This window comes from Oryctolagus cuniculus, chromosome 15, assembly GCF_051225735.1.
Source record: "Oryctolagus cuniculus isolate XC-2025 breed Fujian yellow rabbit chromosome 15, ASM5122573v1, whole genome shotgun sequence".
Lineage (NCBI taxonomy): Eukaryota > Metazoa > Chordata > Mammalia > Lagomorpha > Leporidae > Oryctolagus > Oryctolagus cuniculus.
The window spans coordinates 81,927,306-81,943,705 of NC_142881.1; the positions used below are offsets into that span (position 1 = coordinate 81,927,306).

General features: G+C 44.3%; 1 long non-coding RNA gene across 1 annotated transcript in view; it reads right to left on the reverse strand.

The window, feature by feature from the left end:
* The window catches only part of LOC103346767 (uncharacterized), a 67,330-nt gene that overhangs the window by 35,659 nt on the left and 15,271 nt on the right, over positions 1-16,400 (reverse strand). The window contains exons 3-6 of the long non-coding RNA XR_016221084.1: positions 12,275-12,447; positions 8,746-8,789; positions 7,830-8,063; positions 6,745-6,820 (exon numbers count right to left, since the gene is read on the reverse strand). This is a non-coding gene — a long non-coding RNA (uncharacterized LOC103346767). The remainder of the gene's footprint in view (positions 1-6,744; positions 6,821-7,829; positions 8,064-8,745; positions 8,790-12,274; positions 12,448-16,400) is intronic.

Consider the following 16,400-nt stretch of genomic DNA (forward strand, 5'->3'; position numbering starts at 1 on the left):
ATTTAGAAGATAAAGTCAGCCGTGTGCTGATGTGTTGACCACGGGAGACAATGGAGAGGAGGACCTCGAATCAGATCCCCACACAGATTCCTCCTCTTGTAATTCAGTGGGTGATGCGGCCATTCACTGACTCAGAGAGCAGGGGAAGGGTATGTGATGGAGAAGAGGGTGGAGGTCTGCTCTCAGGAGATTTTGATCTCAGTTCTGGACAGATTGGTTTGCAGGGACTTGCAGGCTTCTAAGAGGAGATATGTATTGCAAGTCTGAAACTCAGAGGAGAGATGTATGCTGTCTGCCTATTGATGATAACCAAAAGTCATGTTGTGTAAGAGAATGTCCAGGAAGAAAAATCTGAGTGAGTTGAGAAATGAGAGCCTGTGATTGAATTCTGAGAACGCCAACGTCCGCTTGCTGTGTAGAAAGAAGGAGTTCAGAGAATAAACAGAGAAGACGTGTCCAGAGAAGTAGAGGAAACGCCAGGAAAATGCTGTCGTGTGGAAGCCAAGGGAAGAGTGCTTCGAGAACCACGAGTGACCATTATACCAAAGATGTTGCTGAGAGTTTGAGAAGCAGAGCAGGTGGGCGTTCGATGGGCGGGTCAAGGCACTTCTTCAGGCTCCTGTGTGCCGTATCCGAGTGCCTGCTGCAAGTCTGACGATTCCACGTCCCACCCAGCTCCCTGCTAACACACACCCACACCCTGGGATGTGGCACATGATGGGTCATGTACTTGAGCCCCTGCTACCCCCCGCAAGGGAGACCCAGAGGGAGTCCCTGGATCCTGGACTTGGCCTGACCCAGCCCCAGCCCTGGCTGTTGTAGATATTTAGGAAAGTGAACCAGCAGATGGAAAATCTACATTTTTAACATTTAATAGAAGAAAGAGGGCACTAAGAAATATCTCTCTTCAGCAGAGTTAACTGGATGTGAAATTATGGGAACCAAAACCACACTGGAGTAGTTGAGGAATGAATGGGGGATGAATAAATGAGAACATTTTGAGAAGTTCAACGAACGAAGCAGGGAGACACCGCAATTGCTAGAAGGAATTTGTGGCTAGGATTTGACTTGTACTTAATGGAAGAGCTTGAACACAATTTTAAAAGCCAATGGGAAAATCTAGTTAACAGGATGAAGCTATGGATAAGAGAGAGTACATATAATTAATGTGTTCCAATGCTCCCAGGGAAGCAGAACTGAATAGAATCTATTATTCAATATGAGCTGTGGCTTTAGCTCCTGCGAGAGACGTCTCCCATACTGCAAGGAAATTGAGACACACACACACACACACACACACACACAGAGAGAGAGAGAGAGAGAGAGAGAGAGAATGCAGATGCAAGTCACTGGCAGATCTGGGAAGACAAGCAAATTATACAGAAGCTATAATTTCAATGTGGTTTATTTCTGTGTAATGGATCTGGAATAAAACGACTTGAGCCAGGACTTCGGCTTCTACATGGCAGAGCAGATGTGCCTTCCCGCCCCCCAATGACAACTTGGAGCCCTGGATATCACATAGGGAAAATAGAAGACTCTGGAAGGTGGAGAGATGGAAGGAGACTGGCTGGACCTTAGGCTGTGAGGAACACATGTCAGATGAACCCCCCAGGTTTTCTATTTCTCTTTTATATCCTGGACTCGGAGCTGAAGAAGCACACAACTGGGCAACACCAAGGGGCACAGAGCAGCCCCTCCAGCAGAGTACTATTCTCTGTATCCAAAGTACTAGGAAACATGCAGTCTTGCAAGACAGAAAACTGGGTAATAACTGTTTCACTACGGCAAAAATGACAGAGAAAGGACCATGGCCCACCCTCACCTGCACCAACAAAAACCAAGAGGCAAGCTTAGACGTCCACCTTTGTGGCACTCAAGTGAGGCTTGTCTCCAACTAGGGCGCTCACAGAGAAGGGAAGGATGAAAATCAGCCCTCTCCATCCATAACTGCCAGGGCAGCGTCAGAGGCATCGTGGTGGGAAACCAGACTTTTATGACTACCCATCAGGGGTAATGAGCAACCCCCCTCCCCCTGCCCCACATCGTGGTGTCCGTTAGGACCCAGGGAGGAGCTGGAACTTCCATGTCCAAGCACAAGTAACAAAGAATTCACCAATTTTGGATCTCAATGGAGGCTGAGCAGGGAATGTGGACCTCTACCACTTATGTAGCAGTAACCAGGCAGCATCTACACCTTTTCCGACCAGAGCAGAGAGGTCAACCACACAGAGGATTTCATAATCCAGGGCACGTTTATCGCACAGTGGGTTAAGGCACACTAGGGACACAGCCACCCCATATAAGAGGGCAGGCTTGCGTTCTGCCACCTGCACCTCCAGTCCAGCTTCCTAATGCAGCCTGGTTCAGGATGCAGTGCCCACATCCCGTATGGGCACCAGTTCGAGTCTCAGCTGCTCCACTTCTGACCCAGCTCCCTGCTGATGACCTAGGAAAGCAGTAGAAGATATCCCAGGTGTTTGGGTCCCTACACCCACATGGGAGACCCAGAGGAAGCTCCTGGCTTCTGCCTTCTGATCAGCCCAGCTCCACCCGTTGAGGCCATTTGCGGAGTGAACCAGCAGATGGAGGACCTCTCTGTCTGAAACTCTGCCTCTCAAATAAATCTTTCAAAAAAAAAACAAACAAACAAATAAATAAATAAATAAATCTGGCTTCAAGAAACAGCTAAAGTAAGAAAACTGTGTGGTGTATGTAGATGGGTACGTGGATAGACGATGAGAAGAGAATAGGGAACTAAGAAATAAAGCAAAGATGTTCAACTTATTTTGACAAAAGTGAAGAGCAAGTCGACAGCAGAAAGGTAGACTTTTTACACTTGATCTCAGTGAAAAGGCCAAGACGCGATAAAGGTAAGATTTTTAACAAATAGTCCTGGAGCAACAGGCTACCCAGAGGAAAACAATTAAACTCAACCTAAGTCTCACAGCTTGTTTAAAACGGAGCTCAAAATGAATCACAAACTTAAATATAAAATGACAAAATGTCCAGAAAACTATAAAGCAGTAAAGAATGAGGTAGGGGCCGGCACCATGGCTCACTGGGTTAATCCTCTGCCTGCAGCACCGGCATCCTGTATGGGTGCCGGGTTCCAGTCCCGGTTGCTCCTCTTCCAGCCCAGCTCTCTGCAGTGGCCTGGGAGTGCAGTGGAGGATGGCCTAAGTGCTTGGGCCCTGCACCCGCATGGGAGACCAGGAGGAAGCACCTGGCTCCTGGCTTCGGATCGGTGCAGCGCCGGCCGTAGTGGCCATTTGGGGAGTGAACCAACGGAAGGAGGATCTTTCTCTCTGTCTGTCTCACTCACTGTCTATAACTCTACCCGTCAAATAAATTTTAAAAAATGTAAAAAAAGAATGAGGTAAATACTTTAAGACATGTATTTACAAACAACACAGATGACAAAGGACTAGTATCTAGAAAATGTAAAAGACTCTCACAACTGAACAGTAAAATAGCAATCCAGTTAGAAAACACACATTCCACCTAAGAAGTATGCAGTCGGCATATATGCCCATGAAAAGATGTTCCATGTCATTACCCATGAGGGAAATGCAAGTACAAACCACCCTGGGATGTCGGTATAGACCTATCAAATTGGCTCAAATAAAAATCACTTAAAATATGCAATGCTAGCAAGGATGTGCAGAAACTGGATCAACCCTACCTTGCTAATGAGACTATGAAATGGTACAGCTACACGGGCAACCAGCTTGGTAGTCTCTCAACACTAAATTAATAATAAATTAAAGTGCCAGAGGTTTTTATCCCTCAAAAATTAATTCCTACATTCATGTAAAATACTTCATGTCTACAGCAGCTTAATTTTTAATAGGCAAGAACTGGAATCAACCCTGATGGACCTTAGTGGGCAATACCAGACCATCCATCCCACGGATGTTAATACAAAGGATGGAACTATGGGTACACACAGTGACCTATAGGAACTATGGGTATGCACAGTGACATATAGAAACTATGGATACACAGTGACCTATAGGAACTATGGATACACACAGGGACCTATAGGAACTATGGGTACACACAGGGACCTACAGGAACTATGGGTACACACGGTGACCTATAGGAACTATGGATATGCACAGTGACCTACAGGAACTATGGGTATGCACAGTGACCTATAGGAACTATGGGTATGCACAGTGACCTATAGGAACTATGGGTATGCACAGTGACCTACAGGAACTATGGGTATGCACAGTGACCTATAGGAACTATGGATACACACACTGACCTACAGGAACTATGAATACACAGTGACCTATAGGAACTATGGGTACACACGGTGACCTACAGGAACTATGTGTACGCACAGTGGCCTATAGGAATCTCCAGAGACCCATGCTGACTGATAAAACCCAGTCCCTGGGGCACCTACTCTGTGTGACTGCACACAAATGACATTCAGGATGTGACTCAGTCATGGAGCTGTGGGACAGACTGGAGCCTGTCAGAGGAAATGGGTGTGGCTCTACGAGGATGACGTGAAGTCTTGTGAGGTCCAAAACATTCTCTCCCTTGGTTGTGCCCATTGTGGTCTCCTGGCTTTGGAACTGTACTGTAACTCTGCAAGAGGCTGGTTCTGCAGGAGACTGGATACAGGGTCCAGGGACCCTCTCTGTACTGGGTCTCACCCCATTACGTGAATTTATAGATACTGCAAAATAAACAGGAAAGTTCGACTTTAGAATTACTGAGTGAGGGAGAAGAGGCATGCTTCCGCACATTAAAAGTGTGAAAACTTTCTAGGGATAGTAAAGGAAAAGTCAGCCCACAAGTTCTGGTAGGACCCCTGCTGTCTTGGAGATTGGTGATCAGGAATTTAGAATGCGGCAATCTGCTCTGTTGTGCGAGTTTTCATCACCTGCGCTGTGCCGTCTGGGTATAGAAACAGAGAAAACAGGTGGTGGGGTTTGTTCAGGACAGGGGCATGACAACAAGGTGCAAGAACAATAAGCAACCAAGGACAATTTTTCTCAGATCCCTCTGTTCTCTCCATGCTGCTTGGGCTCAGAATCCTGTTTGCACTTCTTATATGGGCCGAGTGTGTGCTCAGGGCCACACGGGTCCTTGGTCTCTGCCACACTGCACTGTCTGCCCTCAGCGACCGGAAACTAGCCTGGGCTCAGTCCTCCCGCCCTGTACTGCTACAGGTGCTGTGGTTAAGGATGAAGATGAAGGGGATCACAGCGACCCAGGTTGCAATGTGGACTGAAGCAGGGAACAGAAATTCTCCTAGTCTCTACTATCTGATTTCATGGTGTAGTGAGAACTAAATGATAAAACACACACACACACACACACACACATGAACACAGAGCCAATCATTATTGAGTCAGCCCCCAGTATCTATTGACCCAAAGGGCTTGAATCTGGCCCCACCCCCACTGCCACACATCCCTCCTGGGTGGCCGTTCCCTGATTCAAGTTTTACAACCAGCATCTGCGTAAAACAAAGCCCTGGTTTATAGTGCCTGTGGATCTCCATGGTGTACGTGGCCCGTACAATGTACTAAAGTGACCACACATAAACACACCATAGGCTCTTGTGAGTTGTTAGCAGCAGGTTCCAGCACTGACACTGGAGCTACCCTGGGCCACAGGTTAAGCCCTGCCTTGGTCCTTTCCTAAGAATTCCTTACTAGCCCATGCCCAAGAGGCCACCCGAACATGATCTGTTAGAAAGCTGCCCCCTTTTCTCTCCCAGGGATGACTCTGGGTAAAGGAGGCAGTAGTGTCATCTCTAGACACAAGAGAATGCCAACAATTCTGATGGACAGAGAAACACAACCTCAATTATAGCCAGGGGTCATCTCATTACTTGGATGGCCAACACTGCCCTCTGGGCTCTTTATACCACTTCTGTTTATCTCACAGTTGCTAGGAGCACCTGTCTGCAACTTTACTTCTCATAAGTTGTCCCAGGTCTTCCCTTTCTACTAAGACCAACATTTCCAAGAACAACAACCAGAAAAACTGCATGAAACAAAAGCATCTGGTTGCAGGTTATTTGGGAGCTACTGAAAGATCCAGGAGTTGAGGGCCACAGTCCCATGGAGAATGGTGTGAGGTGCTTCCCACTGGCAGTAGCCACTTTGGTCTGAAGCAAGGAGCTGAGAACCCAGCCAGAGAATGGACCAGAAGCCAAGGGAAGATCATTACCCAGGCAGAGCTTTCCACATATCAGAACCAGGGGAACAAAAGGTGGAGTTTGGGCCAATGAAAACATCCAGATCTTTTCAATGGTGATGTTTACTTATTTCAGGGAGCTGGGAGAACTCCCATCCATTGGTTTATTCACCAAATGTCCACAGCAGCCAAGGATGAAGCTGGGAACCAGTATCTCCATCCAAGTCTCCCTTGTGAGTAGAAAAAAAAAAAACAACAATTATTTGAGCCATTATCACTGCCTCCCTGGGTCTGCCTTGAAAGGAAGCTGAAGCCAGGAGCCAGAGCCAGCAATCAAAACTAGATACCGTGACGTGGGATGTGGGCACTTGAGCCACTAGGCTAACTGCCAGTTTCCAGCATCTAGACCTTGAGGGACCAAAATCCCGGAGAACAGCAGGTCACAGTAAAACACAAGCAGACCAGATGCCAGTTTTCCTACTACAACATTAGGTTAACAGACTAAGAAGTAGAGGGGAAGAAAGAATGGGAAAGAGGAGTGCAGGTTTTGGTCATTTTAGTAAGAGGCCAACTTACGGTTCTGAGAATCAGCCATCAGGAGGCGTTGGTAAACGTCGCTGATTTTCACTTGGGATCCCTGGAGGTCCACAGCCTAGGGGTGGAGACGAAGCCAGACTCTTCTAAGGAAGGAAATGCAGACTCGAGCCAGGGCCACCCCAAAAGATTGAGTTATGACCCTCATGCTATTTGCCTGGTCTATGATAGAGTGAATTATCTCTGGGCAATGAGATTATCATTCTGAGCCTTCATAAGTTTTTAATACAATGTCCAACTTTCAATAAGATGTTACCAGGCATGAACATAAAATAACCTCGCTGGCATCTAGTCCAGCACACTAAGGAGCTTGTAGATCATCAGTTCATATGCATAACAAGTGAAAAAACACTGCACAAACTCAAAACAAAAACAAAAACTTTTCCTAGCCTGGTCGGAGAAAAGAGCTCACAGGGTGAATCACTCCGGACCAAAATTTTAGACAAAGCAGCAGGGGCAGAGAATCCCAACCTCCATCAGGGGCTCTGGAGAGGAGCGGGATGGGAAAAGTCTCCTCACTCTTCATGAGCTTACTTCCCAGAGTTCTACTATGTGGGCCATGAACATATTAATGATTTTGAAGATTTATTTATTTACTTATTTGAAAGTCATGGTTAGAGAGGGAGAGACTGAGAGAAAGGTCTTCCACCTGCTGGTTCACTCCCCAGATGGCCAGAATGTCCAGGCCAGGGCCAAGGGCGAAGCCAGGAGCCTGTCTCTACCCCTGTCTCCTATGTGGGTGTAGTGGCCCAGGTACTGGGGCCATCCTCCGCTGCTTTCCCAGGGGCACTAGCTGGAGCTGGATAGGAAGTGGAGCAGCCGAGACTCGAACCAGAACCCAGATTATATTAAATTTGGTGCAGGCTCTTGTCTCCTTCCAAGACAGAAACACAAAATGCAGACCGGCCCCACGTGCAAATAGGAAGGAGGTTATGTAGCACCCAGGAAACACACACACACATTCAGGCCCAGGATGGGCTGCCCCGCACAGAGAAATGCTCAACAAGAGCGGGCCAAAGAACTGCCCGTGGACAAGAGAAAGAGAAAAAAACGAAAATGGTACCTACGGTTTGGTTGGTCCATGCACACGTCGGAGATAGAGAGCAGGAAAGCACCAAGGTGGACGGCTCTGCACGGGGAAAAGCACGCACAAGCGGTCCCTGGCTCCCGGTGTGCAGCGCTCCACGGAGAAAGAGAGAAAACGGCAGCCTTCATCCGCGCTGGAGGTGCAGCTCCTTCCGGCTGGTGCGCCCTCCGAGTAGCTCCACGAATGTGTTGGGGTGCGAGCACGCATCCTGGACCTGGATGTGACAGGTGCATTCTGGGAAGGCGGATGTCATCACACTGACAGTTAAAGACACAGCCTTCCACTGCAGGAGAGGAAGAGTTCCAGGCCCTAACCCTGACTAGTGACACCGTCTCACCGCCACGTTCTCTGAGACTTAACCCACTGCACCACAGTGCCGGCCCCAATAGGTTTTTAAAATGGATTCAATGAGGGCCGGTGCTGTGGCATAGCAGATAAAGCTGCCTCCTACAGTGCCGGCATCCCATATGGGCACTGGTTTGAGACCCGGTTGTTCCACTTCCGACCAGCTTTCTACTATGACCTGGGAAAGCTGTAGAAGATGGCTCAAGTCCTTGGGCCCCGGCACCCATATGGGGGACCTGGAAGAAGCTCCTGGCTCTTGGCTTCAGATTGGGGCAGCTCTGGCCATTGCAGTCCTCGGGGAGTGAACCAGGGGATGGAAGGATGGAAGACATCTCTCTCTCTCTCTCTCTCTCTCTCTCTCTGATCTCTCCTTCTCTCCCTCTGTGTAACTGTGACTTTCAAGTAAAATAAATAAATCTTTTAAAACAAAATTGATTCAATGATTGAACCAAAAATTATAACATTCACCTGATGAATTTTTAATGTGGATTGTTGGGATATGTGGAATATGTAAGAAAACTATGACATAGAAGAGAAAAGAAAGGACCTACCTGATGGTAAAATTTCTCCCTGATACGGCAAAACTGTTACGAGCCTATGAAAAAGAAAGTGTGTGTTATACTTCTGAGGGCAGTCACTAACAATCTATAGAAACAGATAATGTATACATCACAACTGATAAATTAAAATGGAATGAAAAACCATGCAAGTCACCTGACAGCAAGAAAGGAGAAACTGAAATAAAGGAGTTCAATGTCAAAAAACAGATGATGAAATTGGGCTAAATCCAAAACTATCAATGAGTATGTTGAATGCAGCTGGCCTAAACACAGCAAGTGAAGGAGAGAAATTTTCAGAAAGGATTTTATTTTAAATGACCCCTCCTGATGCTGTCTATGACAAACTTACTTCAAATACATCGAAATAGATAAAGTAGTAAAAGGGGTAAATAAATACATCCTGTGCAACATTAATCCAAAAAATTTGAACGACTGTATTAATACTAGAGAAAGTACAATTTGGAGCAGAGAAAATTAGAAGGAGTTAGAAGGGTCATGGCATGTTGCCCAAAGGTGCAATTAAAAAAAAAAACAATAAAATGATTCTACATGCATATTACATAGCAACATAACTTCACTATGCAAAGTTGACGAAAATCGAAAGAGAAATAGAAATATTTACAATTTTATTTGTAATTGTTGACGCATCAGTTAGTAACAGATAGGACTAGAAGACAATCAGTTAAGGATATTGAAGAATTGCATCAAACTTTCAATCAAATGGGTATAACTGATGTTTTTAGAATACTGCACCCAAAAATAACAGAAGACCCATTTTTTAAGTCCGTAAGGAAATTCACCAATGTAGCCCATTTCTTCATCATAAAACAGACTTTCAAATTTTTTTAAAGAAACTAAATGCTATAAAGAATGTTATTAGATGTAAATTTATTTAATTTATAAATTAATACTACAAAGATAGCTGGAAAACTTCCAATCTTGGAGTAAAACAACACACTTCCTTTTTTTTTTAAAGATTTATTTATTTTATTTGAAAGGCAGAGCTACATAGAGAGAGAAGGAGAGGCAGAGAGAGAGAGAGAGAGAGAGAGGTCTTCCATCTGCTGGTTCACTCCCCTATTGGCAGCAACAGCCAGAGCTGAGCCAATCTGAAGCCAGGAGCCAGGTCTCCCATGCGGTGCAGGGGCCCAAGGACATAGCCCATCTTTACTGTTTTCCCAGGCCAGAAAGCTGGATACGAAAAGGAGCAATCGGGACTCAAAGCGGTGCCCATATAGGATGCTGGCATTGCAGGTGGCAGCCTTACATGCTAGGCCACAGTGCTGGCCCCACGATACACTTCTAAATCCCTAAGTCAAAGAGGAAGCCTCAAGATAAATTAGAAAAGGATATAACTTTAAAAAATTTAAAATGCAGATGTATCAGAGTTATACAGATGCAACTTAAGCAGTATTTGGAGTAAAATTCATAGCAATAAAGGCATTTATTAGAAGAGAAGAAAGATATCTATTCAACAATAATTTTTAGTTTAAAAAAATAACAAAGAACAGCAAAATAAACTAAGCCAAGCATAAGGGAGCAACTAATAAGTCAAAGAGTGAAACAGATTAAAATTGAAAATAAAACAAAAAACTAGTGAACACAAAAACTGCGTCAGCAAAACTGATATATCTTTATTGCAATGATAAAGAAAAAGAGAAGACAAATTATGGAGGTGCCACACACCACATATACATTAGAAGGATAGTAAGTGGGGCCAGTGCTGTGGTGTAGCAGGTAAAGCTGCCTGCAACACTGGCATCCCATATAGGTGATGGTTTGGGTCCCAGCTGCTCCTCTTCTGATCCAGCTCTCTGCTATGGCCTGGGAAAGCAGTGGAAGATGGCCCAAGTGCTTGCACCTCTGCACCCACGTGGGAGACCCAGAGGAAGCTCCTGGCTCAAGCCTGGTCCAGCCCTGGCCGTTGTGGCCATCTGGTGAGTAAAGCAGCAGATGGAAGATCTCTCTGTAACTCTGACTTGCTAATAAATAAATAAATATTTTTAAGAAAGACAGTGAGCTAAAATTCTGCTGAGCTTTATGTACTTAACACTTTATCTGAAATAATACATTTCCCTGAAAGCTATAAACTATAAGCTTAAACAAGATGAAATGAATTAATGATTCTTATAAATATCAAAGCAATAGAATTTTTAGTTTGGCAAAATCTTCTGAAAGATAGCTCTCTACTCCCTGATGGTTTTAGAGGTGAATTATGCCAAATATTCAAAGAAATGACAACAATTATACACACTGTCTTTCAGAAACTAAAAGAAACACTTTCTAAATCATTTTCTCCCACTCTGTGCAATAACTACACAGGCACAACAGAGAAAGGAATATAGTTAAGAAGTGGCAGACAAGAATACTAACATGACTTTTAACTTCAATGCTTCAATGAAGGTGCTTGCATCTCTATGCAGTAGCTGCTTAAATCAAAGAGGTCAGGCCCACATATATGATTGTAGAATCATTACCATAAATCAAATCTTCATTATTTTATATGTATGTTACTAAAAGCAAGGATATCATAAGTTATTTCCTGCAATCAATTTTCATGTATGGTTTCCACTCATCAAAACACAACTAAACGAAACCGCTGTCAGGGACACACATATTTACTACTCCCCGAGGTTATCATTTTTTGAAATCTTTGCGTAGCTACATTTGACAACTGAAATGTCATACTTTGAGGACACAGGCATCAGCCTCTCAAATCTAAGTTGTACAAACAAAAGGACAGCCCCAACTGTTTCAGTTTCATTAGGACAAGAAAGGCATCCACATTCACCTTGGAATCATATATTTGGCCAAATGTTCAGTGGAGTCACACTTTTCTTCTTTTATTAAATTTTAAAACCTTAACTGATTCCTTTCTTCCACTTTTTAACCTTTTTTATGGAAGAAATCTTGACAATTATTAGAATGATAGAATACAGCAGTAAAGTACTTGGCACATTACTGAGTTAGTAACTACAGGATGAAAATGTAAGGAACTCATTCCTTACAGGCATGCACTAAGGGGACAAAGAAGAGGGGAACCATCCTTGCAGCGGTTAGCCAAACAGTTAAGAGGCTAGGAAGAGGCCTATGTAGGTCCAATAAGACAATGCCTGGGTTTAATTCTGGGTTTCATCCTGGGATTCCAGCTTCCTACAAACATGGTTCCAGTGAGACAGCTGATGCTGACTCCAGTAGTTATCTCACATCTGCCCACTTGGGAGACCTGAACTGTGCTTCAAAGCCTTGGTTCTCAGATTCAGCCTGGTCATGTTCCAGGAGTTGCAGGAATACAGGGATTGATCCATCTATGGGATCTGTTCTTGTTTGAACTGGTACATGCCTGTTTTCTTCTTTCTCTTTTGAACAGTTTTTAAGACAGAAAAACAACCATTCCCTTCTCTGTTTTAACATCAACTAATGCTTATTTTTAAAAAATCACACACACACACACACACACACACACACACAGAGAGAGAGAGAGAGAGAGAGAGAGATAAATAAACATAAGAGACCATACCTGCTGGTGGCCGTGGTCCCTCAGGAGCCCATGAGGCTGTCTGCTCACTGATGGGAGGGGCGGTGTATTGCTGGAGATGCCACCATACACGGCTATGGGGGCACTGAGAAGGTGGACATGGCTGGGAGCCCACTGTTGACCTCAGCTCCATGCAGCTAGTAGTCCTTATGCTCCTAGTACATAATACCAAATGCACTGTGGCCTCAAAACCTACAACCACTGCCCATCCAGAGGGGTAGGTGGATGAGCTCCCACCCAGCAAGGGCCTGAAACCATCCTGGTCTGAGGGGCTCTAGAGCTCCAAGGAAGGGTGCAGGCTGGCCAGGTAGACAGCTGAGGAGCAGGTGCTACAGGGAGTCTTGGCAGATGGGTAGGCAAAGGCATCCCTGCCTTAGTTGCCACCTAAGCTGGGATGGGGTGGGGGGTACAATGAGGAAGGAAGAACAAGTAGAATCTTCTGGACATTCTTGGGCTGTGAGCCCAGTGGCCACCTGAGGCTCTCCCCAAGGGTTCGAGGTTACGAGGAAAGTGAGTCCAACGTGGTGGGCCAGAAGGAATGGGAGGATATACAGAGAGGACAGAGTGGGAGGCAAGTATGTAGGCCCTCAAGTAGGTTGAAGCTAACATAGAGTAGGAGGGATGGTGGTGCAATGGTGGAAACTGGGTGGATGAGGGTCTCGTAGATGACTAGAAGTGTAAGGCTGCAACGGAGAAAACAGAAGGAGAATGAAGGCATACACAGATTACAACATTTTTAATGACAGATTAGAGTACGTGATGCAGTTGGGAACCAAATCCTGGTTTGAAATCCAAATTCCATACATGACCAAGCACCAGTTTCGATTCAATTTCCTGCTAATGCACACACACGGAGGCAGTAGATGTTGACTCAATCATCTGGTTCCCTTCCTCCAACGTGGGAGGCTTGGACTGAGTTCCCGGCTCCTAGCTTTGGCCTGGCCCAGCCCCAGCAGTTGCAGGCAGTCGAGCAGTGAAGCAGCAGAGGAAAGGAACTCTGTTGGGATTGCTTTACCGAGCAGGTCTGACCGAAGTGATCTTCCCAAAAGATCTCCAATGTTTTAGAAATGGGCCTGATAGGAGCTGGCACTATGGCACGGTCAGTTAAGCCGCAGCCCACAATGCCAGCATCCCATGTGAGCACAGGTTCGAGTCCCAATGCTCCACTTCATTCCATCTCCCTGCTAATTTGCCAGTGAAAACAGTTGATGAGGCCTAAGTGTTTGGGTCCATGCACCACTTTGGGAGACCCGGATGCAGTTCCAGGCTTCTGCCTTTGGCCTGGCCTAACGCTTTCCATTGTGGCCATTTGGGGAGTGAAGTAGCAGATGGAAGATCTCCCTGTCAACTCTGCCTTTCAACTAAACAAATCTTTAATGAGATGGACCTACAAGACCTTGTTCCCCGGGACCAAAAGTTTCATGAGAAGCCAGTTTCAGTATTTCCCGATACCGATCAGCAAGTAAGTGGTATGTATGTTGAGGAAGTACTTAGTTCTATTTAATCACCTCCTTTCTGAGGATTTCATTAACAAAGACTTATACTATATCCTTCTAATAATACAAATAAAGAGAAGTTTTGTGCGAGCAGCACAAAATCAGTACTTACACATCCTTGAGCCTCCAGCATTAGATGTTGCCAAATCAGTACTTACACATCCTTGAGCCTCCAGCATTCACTTACGTGAATTCGACTGCTATTGAATTAATTTCTTCGACTGCTTCTAATTTGGGTGGAGTACAGTCTTACTATGAAGCAGCACAGACTATAATTATGTAAAACATAAAGTTATAAAGACTGTGTAGCAGTTGAATAGTTAATTTACAAGAGTGGAAAGGCAGTGAAATAGAGTAAACGACTGAAAACCAAAGCAGCTTTTACAAAAACATCTAACGTGTGTTGTCAAGTTTGAATCCTCACATGCTATCTATTCCTACAAACACGTTAACTATTCTGTTTTTAAAAACAAAGTATGAAACATCTGATATACCCAGAGTCCATTCTTTATCTCAACTTCCAAACAAATTCTCGGCTTTCCCAACTCTGTGTCACTTCCATGGGCCTTTTACTCACAACTGGGATTGTTGTCACTTCCCAGAGTTCATGACTGACATGAATAAGAAGCCCCATGACACGAAATTTGGGAAGTAAGAAACTGTCCTTTACAACTGTTTCCATAATGAAAGCAAAGTTTGGTTGCCCCACTGAAGGATCTTAAAGAGACCATCACTCTTTTCAGGCTCCTGATTCCATGCACGTCTCCATGAATGGACAACGACAATATAATACTTGGAATGACTCCTGCATCACAAATTGTCTCGAAATTTGAGTTACTAGGTTTTATAAAATACTCATTCTAAATGCTGCGTATCCTCATGAGTAATTTTCCCATCAGCAACACTGAAATGACTGTGAACGTTACTTTCAAAGCCTACACTAAGACCTTGCAGTCACATTTTTCTACCACTTCTTGTGGTAAGTTCCCACATGTGAATCTCTAGAGACAACTGTATCTGAGTACTCTGGTTGTGTTGTGTTCTATCAAAAGACTGTAATGCTCTTCATTCCACATTGGAAATACTATTCACAAGGCACCCATGGTGACCTGTGTGTACACAATTATCATTTAGATTCCTACCACTCCTCATGAATCTGGCCACAACAATGACTCTGGTCTGCTCATCCTCCTTGATGGTAACTCTCTTTAAAGGCAAAAAAATGTGGGTCAACACGGATACTGGGTGGAACGTATGGGGAGATGGGAGTAAGAACATTCACTGAGGAAGACTGAAAACGACTACAGCATTTAAAAGAACGAGGCGGGAGGAACAGAAATCACATCCTTGGTCTGAAAAACATTCACGACCAGGTGCAGAAAAGTCGATCTTCATCTCCTATAATATTCCCAGCACACCTTAAACATTTTGGAAGTCTACCTTCTTCAGAACTGGAAAACAACAACATCTATCTCCTTTCCATTGTTAAGAATGACTTGCACTTGAATGCTCTTATGAGTTTTTAAAACCTTTCATGGTTCCCTCATAATATGCCAAGAAGAAGGTGGAATACTGATGGTTATGTGAACAGACGATCTACAAGGTAGTACTAGAAAATGAAAACAGTCCTTTGATTTTTATTTCGGTGAGCCTCTTCTGACACTCCATCATTACAGAAGAATGTAGAGATAACAAGAAAAAAGATAAAAACACAGTAACGCTCAACAATCAGAATGCCTTGCTCTCTAAGATCAAGTGAAATGAAGAGAACGCAGATCTATTAACTACCTGAAATAACCTCAGGACAAACAGAACTGATGCTTCAGCATAAGATTAGGAAATGGTCCCAAAAGCAATCTCCAAATTCTTCACTTTCACTTATCCAGAAGCCAATCAACGGACCCTGCCTGGCTTCATAAGAACAATAGGTACAGGTTCTAACTTTGAAAGCCTTTACATGGTTCGGCTTCCAAGAAACCAGCATTGATTCAGAAAACTCATTCAACGTTGCATCAGATGGCTAACAGGATGAATCTGGAGTGGTAGCAGAATTCATTGCAAAGAAGTAGAATTTTCTTCAGGCTCACTGAGGAGTACACTTCTAGCATTAAAGAACAGAGATCTAAATATCAGTAAGGACTGATCTGTAATAAATTTATCTAATAGTAAACTTCAAGAAAGTCAGGGATGGGATGATTTTGCAGCATTTTTGCACCGTAATGCATGCACCCAAGGCCAAAGACAAGAAGGATCATCTCCCTACATTCCTAAAACTTAAGACCAACCAATCACTGGTTCATTCCACTTTTAGAGTTATTTAGTGGTCAAAGTGACAAGAAAAACAATATTCCAAATTAGTTTGATTATGTTAGCTTCCATGTTCCTTTTACAATGAGTCTCAAAATGTTCCACCAAAACATGCCTAATGGCAGAATAATCTAACGATGCAATTTGAATGGGCTTATTCATTATTATGGGTGAGAAACTAAACCTGAAATGGCCAAGATGTGTCAAAGAGAACTGGTGTATGGTGAAGTCAGGGCTTGCCCAAGGCAACCTAACCAGACACACCGTTTCACTCTTAATTACCGTTCAACACTATTTGCTCCATA